The following is a 9,069-nucleotide window of genomic DNA, read 5'->3' as shown; positions in this document are numbered from 1 at the left end:
CAGCAAGGCATTACACTTTCCTTACATCTACTCTGATGTCTTAAGGGAAAAACTGACTGTGCCTCTAAGAATTTGGTACCCAAAGCAACCACTGGAACAGGGAGTTGGGAAAAAGACACCGCTGTCACCACATCTGACCCTCCACTCAAGGGCAGCACACTAGTGCTGAGAAAGCCAACTTTGCTGCCTGCCAAAACCTGCCCTGCAGCTCATCTTTAGCAGGGGAAGCACCAGCACTGCTGACTTGCAACTACCTGGGCTGCAGCCTGAAGTAGCAGCAGGGGTTCAACTTCCAGAATGCTGCCACCCTCCTGCTTTCCTAGTTTGGGGGAAGAGCTCCCTGGGAAGAGACTAGCTTGTTGGAGAAAGGAGAAGGGGTGTATGTGCATGGAGGAAGACTAAAATTTAAATGCCAGCCTAGGGGACCTCCCACATTTTCTTTATTGCCTGCTGCAGCAGCAGCACTTGAATGAGAAATGTTCTCAAAGATGAGACTTGTTCAAGTTCACTTTATTGAGACAGCCTGTACACTGACATTTACAATGAGCATTCATGCAAACTTGGTTTTCCACATGAGAGTTCCATCCTGGACGGTTCTAACTGCATGCCATTTTCTACAGTGGCTCAGCCACAGAATTTTCAAAGAACTGCTGCTACCCGCTTCCCGTAAAGCTTCAGTTTTCCAGACAAAAAACGACTACAATTTTCACACCATTCCATCTGAGTACTGACAAAAGCTACATTGTTTGTACATAGGGTTTGATAGAAATGGATTATTCTTCACAACTAACAAGCAGTCCTCTAGCACATTAAAGACTAACAGGTATTAAGTCATGAACGGCCTTGGGTAAGACCCATTTCTTCAGAATATTGGAGTAGACAATTAGAATCCAGGGTTTATATAGCAGGGGGTGGGGGGGGGGAAGTGAAGGAGGGAAAAAAATGGGTTACTTGTCACTAGTAGGACCAGCTGATGAAGCAAATTAAGTCAAGTAGGATGTGTGCTGTTCCTACAAATACCAAAGCTGAGGAAATTGCTCCTATAATGTGTAAAATAATTAAGATCTCTGTTCAGGTGTTAAGTGTGTCAAATTTGCAAATGAATTCCAATTCACATGGCTTGTTTGCAGAATAAATGAAATGTTCAAGAAATGCACAAAAAAGCACTGCTGGAATAGGTGACCTTTAACCTTCCTCACCACAACAACTCTCCCTTCAATGTCTGTTACTCTTTTTCACGGAGTCACACTTAAAACTAGACTCAAGCCTGCAAAGGCTTCTACAGCTTTTAAATGTAAAGTGTGCGATTTAGCCTGTCCAGAGACTCTAATGCTGTGGCTATGCTGCCCCATTTTTTCGGAAGGGGCATGAAAATGTGGAAGATTGGAAATGTAAATGAGATGCAGATTTAAATATAATGCTCCTCATTTGCATCTTCACACGTGATCGTGATTCTGGAAGAGCAGATTTCAAAAGGCAAAACAGCCATGTAGAAGGGTTTCATTTGAAAGGAAATTCCGCTTTTGAAAGCACCTTTGTTCCTGAAAAGATTAGGAAGAAGGGCGCTTTTGAAAGTGGGGTTTCCTTTCGAATGAACCCCGTCTACACGGCTGTTTTGCCTTTCAAAATCAGTTTTTCAGGTATCAAGATCTTGGTGAGTATGTAAATGAGGTGTGAGATATTTAAATCCACACCTCATTTTCGTTTCCCATCAGCTGCTTTTGCATGCCCCTTCCAAAAGGGAAGGGCAGTGTACCTCAGGCTAACTGAACTACTTAGGGACTGTGTATAAGCTTTTGTAGTATTGGGACCTTAATTTCATAGGTACAGGAAGTAGAGGTGTGTGCAGGGGGGGTGCTGCATCACACGCAGTTTTTCCATCTGGCTTCCATGGGTTAGCCCCAGGTTCTAGCCTGCAGGGTCCTGCTGGCTTTGACACCCACCCGGGGATCCTTCTACCTGCTGTCCTCACAGGCGCTGCATCCTGCTGGTCCCGGGATCCAGGCCACTGACCCTGGAGGTTGTGCTTCCACTTGGAGTCCTGCCACCAGCCCAGGGATCTGCAACTGCCTCCAGCTACAACTGAGGTGCCAGCTCCCCCTGGACTGGGTGGACTAGACACCACTTGCTGTAATGGTGTCTGGTCCACCAGAGTTAGTAACCCTTTGTGTGACCCCAGCCTGGGGGGGCGGGGGTGAAAGGCACAAACAGTTGTGTGTGGTATGAGGGGTGTGTAGCTCAGCACTCCACCCTAAAAATAGTTCCAGTGCCACTGCTTAATTTAAGCTCTTCAAATTGTGTCATCTTTGTTCCTTTGCTTAAATACAGCCAATAGCACATTCTTGGGCACTGTGTAAACAAAACATCCATCTCAAGCCAAATTTAGACCACACAATCAGGTGATGAAAAGGAGCTTTTAGGCACTCTATTATTTATTTCTTTAAAGCATTGTAGCCAGACAAAGTCTCCCCCTTACAAGCCAGCTTGCTCGTTGCCCCCGCCACTGAGGAGCACACAGGGCACGGAAATGGCTGCTGACAGCACAGTCTTTGATGCCCTCATTGAGGCCCAGATATGCTAGCTTATCGTGACCCTGAGAAGCAGAAAGTACAGCTAGAAGGCTAACAGCCCAGACTGTCAACATGAGAGGGGGGGTGGGACCCTCAGAAATCACCCCAGCTGGCATTGATCAATATGATGCACACACACAATCACCCAGAAGGGGATGTGCCCCGCCCGCACAAAAGAATGTCCTGTACTCCTAAATTGCTTATCTCTTGTCTTACAAGTGCAAACTAAATAGAAATGCCCTTGTAACAAACTGGCGTCACAAAGACAGACCAGTATGATCTGGCACCATAGATAAGAAAGAGAATACATAACCCAAAAGGGGTATAAAAGATGGGTCCAGCAGAACTCTAACTTGGAGTGCATTCAACCAACTTCCTGCTGGTCGGGTCGGGTGATTGACTCCCGAGGTCCACTACTGGGGACGCCCAACCTCGTATTCGTCTTTCCGCGGAATTGAGTGACCGATCCGGCTTGGCTACGCTGGTATCGAGAGACGCAGAGAGGGTAAGATACACCCATGCTAGGTCTCTGACTTTTTTTTTTGTGCACAGCTAAAGAATTAGAGCTCTGTAACTAGTATCAAGATATCATTGTGTTAGATGATAACAGATATCTTTGTATTGGATTGTAACGTAACTTGTGAACACCTGTACTTTGCTAGCATATAAGAAGTAAACAATAGCCTTTTGTAACCGCACGCTTATAACTGTAGCTTAATAAACTTGTAACTAGTTAAGATCCAAGCCTAACTATTTTGTTAACCCTTTTGTCACTGCAACACAGCCGGCACAACAAAAGAACTTTAACCGTTTGGTTACTACAGCCTGGCCGTGGGTGAGTGTGCTAGGAGCTGCCTGCTCTAACAGTAAAAAACTGGGTTGCTTAGGACCCAGGGGAGTACCTCACCGCACATTACCTGGCCACCGGCTAACAGAATTGGCGCAGCGAGCAGGGTTGTGACACAGGCTGTACCACAGTGACAAAATGAAACCAGTCATGATAAACAACATGGATTTCCCCAACATAGAGAAGGAATTCACCCAGGAAGGATGGCGTGACCCTAAATGGGACGAGGAAATGTTGGAAAAGAACTGGGGACAATCAGAGGAATTATGGTTGCAGCTCTGTAAGCAGAGAACTGCTTGTAAACTAAAAGAGAAAAAGGAATATTGGAGTAGTTTTGTATCTGGCTGTGAGATACAGCTTCTTGGACAAAAGCCCAGATTATAAGACCTTGAAGAAACTGCCCAACTCTGAAAGCTTTAGTTCAAGTTCTTAACTCTTTGTGGTACAAAGTGTAGTTGTGTAAACATTTATGTTGTGGTGTATGTGTATGTGTCATGGAGTTTTGTTCACATTAATTGTTTTGCTAACACGTGTTTGTGTCTTGTCATGGAGTTTTGTTCAATGTTGTCTGTCTGTTTGTCCTGCTGGTGCATCCATGAGGAGGGGACGCCTTCCGATATGGACACCTTTCAATATGGGAACAAAAGATCTAAATCCCTTTAGTAATACTTAAAATGGTAATATCCAATAAAATGTCATTTTGGAAAATAAGCGTGTGATTTGAGGTTAAGAGTAAGTGAGTAAGTCCTTAACTCTAAAGGGTCTGGAGAAAAGTCAGAGTCAGTAACTTGCAGAGTTTAGAAAGAACTGAGCATATTTGTAAATGGAATATTCCAATATGTAACCTGCCACCCCAAAGGGGGTAGAAAAGTATTCTTTTGTCTTTCAGAAACACAGAGAAAAGCTGGTAGTTACTGAAGAACAACCTAAACATCATGAATCTCCTTTTAAAATGAAGAACGTGGTTTTGTATGTTATGTTTGTGCTTATTTTATTAATAGCATTATCAAATTGTCTATGTTGGTAAGTTAGAATATATATGGGCTCATGAAAACAAAATGGTCTGTATATTGCTGCCTTATTAAATGCCTTGGCTGACACAGCAGCTAAAGCTGCAGACCTTTTCCCCTCTTGGACCACTTCCCTGTTTCCCATTTTTACAGATTCCCAGTCTCCTATTGCAACCCTTATTGATACTGTACTATTCCAAGATCAGGCCCTAAATTCAGAAGAAACTATCTGGAGACTGGATGAATGCCTTTTGCATCCTGAACACCTTTGGCACTCCCTGAACGGCCGCCTGGTTGCACCCAAGGTCCTTCTCCCTTATCTTGCTTGCATGCACCACAGCCTGACTCATGTAAGCGAAGCAGGGGGATGATTACTGCTGTTCAAGCAAATTGGTTTGCTTCCAAATTCTCCTAAGTAGCCCAAACTACTGTCTGGCTTGCCCTGTCTGCCAAGCCCATGATGTGGGCAAACCTGTAAAGACAGTTCTGGCAACCAGATCTCTGCCTTTAGGACTGTTCCTGAAGTTATAAATGAGCTTCATTCAGCTACCCAAATGTAAATCTTTTTAAAATGTGCTGGTTATTGTTTGTTTGTTCTCGGGATGGGTAGAGGAATGTCCATGCTGGAAAGCTAACACCGCACAGAACTCCACCTTAATTAAGGAATCCCTATGGAAGGTGGGAATGCCTAGTGAGTACCACCATGCCACCGAGCAACCCCTAAGTATAGGACATACGTCAGCCCAGCAAAAGAATAACACCCCGGCTGCACAGCTAAATAACCTGGCAGATGCAGCAGCCCAGATCTCTGCCACCCAAGTAGATTGGGAACGTTTGTATCTATGGCTGCATGAGACTCTGGGGCACACAGGGAGTGATGAGCCGGTGCGGCAAGCACATATCAGGGGGTGGCCTATCACCCACCGAAAGGCTAGAGACCTGTTGCAAGCCTGTACTATCTGTGCTAAAACCTGAAAACACATAGCTGAAGGACAACGATTTGCCAGACTAAAAGATGGGAAAACACTATGGGCAACCTGGCAGGTTGATTACATTGGCCCACTTCCTACTACCAGGCAAAGGTGTAAGTACCTCTTGACTGGAATGGAAGTTGTTTCAGGAATTGGTTTTGCATACCCTGCCCCATTGGCAACAGGACTGTTCACAATTATGGGACTAAACTGCTTAACAGCAATTGTCCCAGCACCCCATGAAATCCAGTCTGACAACAGCTCACACTTTAAAAACAAAGTAGTACAAGAGTGGGCTACTAAGCATGGAATTCAATGGACTTACCACCGCCCTTGCCGACCCCTGTCCAACGGCATAGTCGAGCACTGGAATGGGCTGTTAAAAAGCCACTTGAAGCCCGTGGATGGCACTTGGAAAAACAGGCTGAATAAGGTGGTACAGCAACTAAACAATGAGCAAACCCCTACAGGCAGTCCAGTCAGCAGAGGATTCTTCTCTACAGGGGAAAATTCCTCAAACTTCGGTTGCACCACTCAAGGACTCCAAATCTAATCCTGGAGATACTGTTGTAATTAAACACCCTAGCCTGGGAACACAGACTCATGTACTGCACTCATACAAAGGTGGGGGTGTAGACTGCTTTAGACTCTAAAAGGGAACCAATAACCATTACCGAGGCTTGGATCACATCCAAGACCGGCTGACCTTGTGTTTTCTCTCCAGAAAAGAAGGAACCACCTGGAATACACACCTCCCTGGGAGGAAGCAAGGCAACGGCCACCTGTAACATCAGTACACACCAAAGAACTTTAATGTACATAATATATGCATGCTGCTAGATGCCATATTAATACTAATAGACTTACAGTAATTGCTATAGGCCTAGTTGTGTTGTAGCTACCTTCAACCCAGATGACAGCATGGCACCTCAACTCCTCATCATCTTCCTGACTACCTCGCTGACCTCTTCTACACCTAAGCATCCCCTCAGGAATGCCATCCAGCCCATCATCTCCACCGCTGGTGCCACGGATTACTGGATGTGTACCCTGCTGAACTCCTCTACCACATTGGGAATTAAGTTTGTCCCTCTGAACCTGAATGATTGGTGGGAAGTTCTGGTTCTGGTTTTGTTATTGTACCCTGTAACAGGATGAGGCTTGCTGGGATTTGAGTCCCTGACAACCTTGTTATCCCGGGTGCTGGGAGGGTGGAACTGAATGTCTCGCTTGTAATTCCTCGGAGTGGAAGCCATCGCGTGCGAGGAAGCTCCAAGGTTAAGCTGGGCCCTTCCGTCCCGTCCTCCTAGCAAAGCTGGTGTGGGTAGAGGTAACCGGTTTAAACTTTCATGGAACTGAGTGTCTTGCTTGTAATTCCTCGGAGTGGAAGCCATCGCGTGTGAGGAAGCTCCAAGGTTAAGCTGGGCCCTTCTGTCCCGTCCTCCCACCCACGCTGGTGTGGGTAGACGTAACTGGTTTGAACTCTCTGGATTAGACCATAATTCTCATCTGCCTTCCTGTCTAATTGTTCTCTGTCTGAGTGTCAGCAAGTGATGGGTGGGTCTCAAAGTATGTAGTACTGGCCCAACAAGGAAGAGTTTGTGCTGTAATTAACCAATCTTACTGCTTTTAGGTAAACACTCAGAACAGATTAAACAGGATGTATCTGCCATCAAAGATGCAGTTAAAATCTTACATGCTGTAACTAAGAATGGAAAGATCTCATGGTTAAAATGGTTAGCTCAACAATTAGAATTTTCTCTTACTCCATTCCTGCATTCTATTGTAACCACTATTTTGATTGTTCTTATCATAGTAGTTGTGTTTTGCATAACACTGTGCATCGTTAGGAGACTAATTGACGTGGCTATCTCCTCCACGCAAATCCGATACATGGAGCTGACAAGTGATCCTAGCCAGTTCCGCGATTCCCCACGTACTGATCGGATCATTGGGCACTTTTAGACTTCCCCCAAGGAGGGCAAAAGGTGCTGGCATCACCACCACCTTGCGTTCTGGGATGTAGTGTGGTGCATCAGGGGGTGGAATGTAGCCAGACAAAGTCTCCCCCTTACAAGCCAGCTTGCTCGTTGCCCCCCCCACTGAGGAGCACACAGGGCACGGAAATGGCTGCTGACAGCACAGTCTTTGATGCCCTCATTGAGGCCCAGATATGCTAGCTTATCGTGACCCTGAGAAGCAGAAAGTACAGCTAGAAGGCTAACAGCCCAGACTGTCAACATGAGAGGGGGGGTGGGACCCTCAGAAATCACCCCAGCTGGCATTGATCAATATGATGCACACACACAATCACCCAGAAGGGGATGTGCCCCGCCCGCACAAAAGAATGTCCTGTACTCCTAAATTGCTTATCTCTTGTCTTACAAGTGCAAACTAAATAGAAATGCCCTTGTAACAAACTGGCGTCACAAAGACAGACCAGTATGATCTGGCACCATAGATAAGAAAGAGAATACATAACCCAAAAGGGGTATAAAAGATGGGTCCAGCAGAACTCTAACTTGGAGTGCATTCAACCAACTTCCTGCTGGTCGGGTCAGGTGATTGACTCCCGAGGTCCACTACTGGGGACGCCCAACCTCATATTCGTCTTTCCGTGGAATTGAGTGACCGATCCGGCTTGGCTACGCTGGTATCGAGAGACGCAGAGAGGGTAAGATACACCCATGCTAGGTCTCTGACTTTTTTTTTGTGCACAGCTAAAGAATTAGAGCTCTGTAACTAGTATCAAGATATCATTGTGTTAGATGATAACAGATATCTTTGTATTGGATTGTAACGTAACTTGTTAACACCTGTACTTTGCTAGCATATAAGAAGTAAACAATAGCCTTTTGTAACCGCACGCTTATAACTGTAGCTTAATAAACTTGTAACTAGTTAAGATCCAAGCCTAACTATTTTGTTAACCCTTTTATCACTGCAACACAGCCGGCACAACAAAAGAACTTTAACCATTTGGTTACTACAGCCTGGCCGTGGGTGAGTGTGCTAGGAGCTGCCTGCTCTAACAGTAAAAAACTGGGTTGCTTAGGACCCAGGGGAGTACCTCACCGCACATTACCTGGCCACCGGCTAACAAGCATCATGCACATCTGTGTGACTGTGTAAGTAATACATAGTAACAAATATTATTGTTGGGTTGCTCCCAATAAAGTTTACCTTTTTTTTTAAAAAAAAAATCTCTTTCCTAATGGCGTTAATCTGTTTTATTAGACATCAAAACTATGTTCATGTAAGGAATATGGAGGTGATTTAAGACACCTGTTTTGTGTTTATATAGAGAATTTTTCATACAAGCTTCTTGCTTTGGAAACATTGATTATGCATCCAACATATAAATATTTTCGTCTTTATTTCCAGTGCCTGAGTTTCTGATGGTCAGCAGCTGCAAAACTGCCTAATTCCAGTGCCACCTTGCAGCTCAGGAGCTGTTTGGAGCCTTTTCAAATGCTTAATCCTCAGCAGGATTCTCAAACTAGGTGTTCCACTAACTGGCTCCAGGAGGCCATGCTCAGAGCATGTCTAACCACTGGAGAGGGCAGAAGCAAGGGTGAGCAGTTGATGAGGAGAGAGAGTTCCAAACTACCCAATAGCCCAGTGGTTGAGGCATTTAATTTAAAGAGACTCTTTTATATCCCCTTAATGCA

At 45.2% G+C, this 9,069-nt stretch overlaps 1 long non-coding RNA gene across 1 annotated transcript; it reads left to right on the top strand.

Moving 5' to 3' along the window:
* Window positions 1-2,487: 2,487 nt before the first annotated feature.
* LOC142025022 (uncharacterized) lies at window positions 2,488-8,303 on the top strand. Its single transcript, XR_012648585.1, has 2 exons — window positions 2,488-4,386; window positions 6,123-8,303. It is a non-coding gene; the product is annotated as an uncharacterized LOC142025022 (long non-coding RNA).
* The last annotated feature ends 766 nt before the right edge of the window (window positions 8,304-9,069 follow it).

This window comes from Carettochelys insculpta, chromosome 1 (assembly GCF_033958435.1).
Source record: "Carettochelys insculpta isolate YL-2023 chromosome 1, ASM3395843v1, whole genome shotgun sequence".
Taxonomy (NCBI): Eukaryota; Metazoa; Chordata; order Testudines; family Carettochelyidae; genus Carettochelys; species Carettochelys insculpta.
Note: the sequence above shows the minus strand (reverse complement) of the source record. Positions and strands in the feature narration are given on the sequence as shown.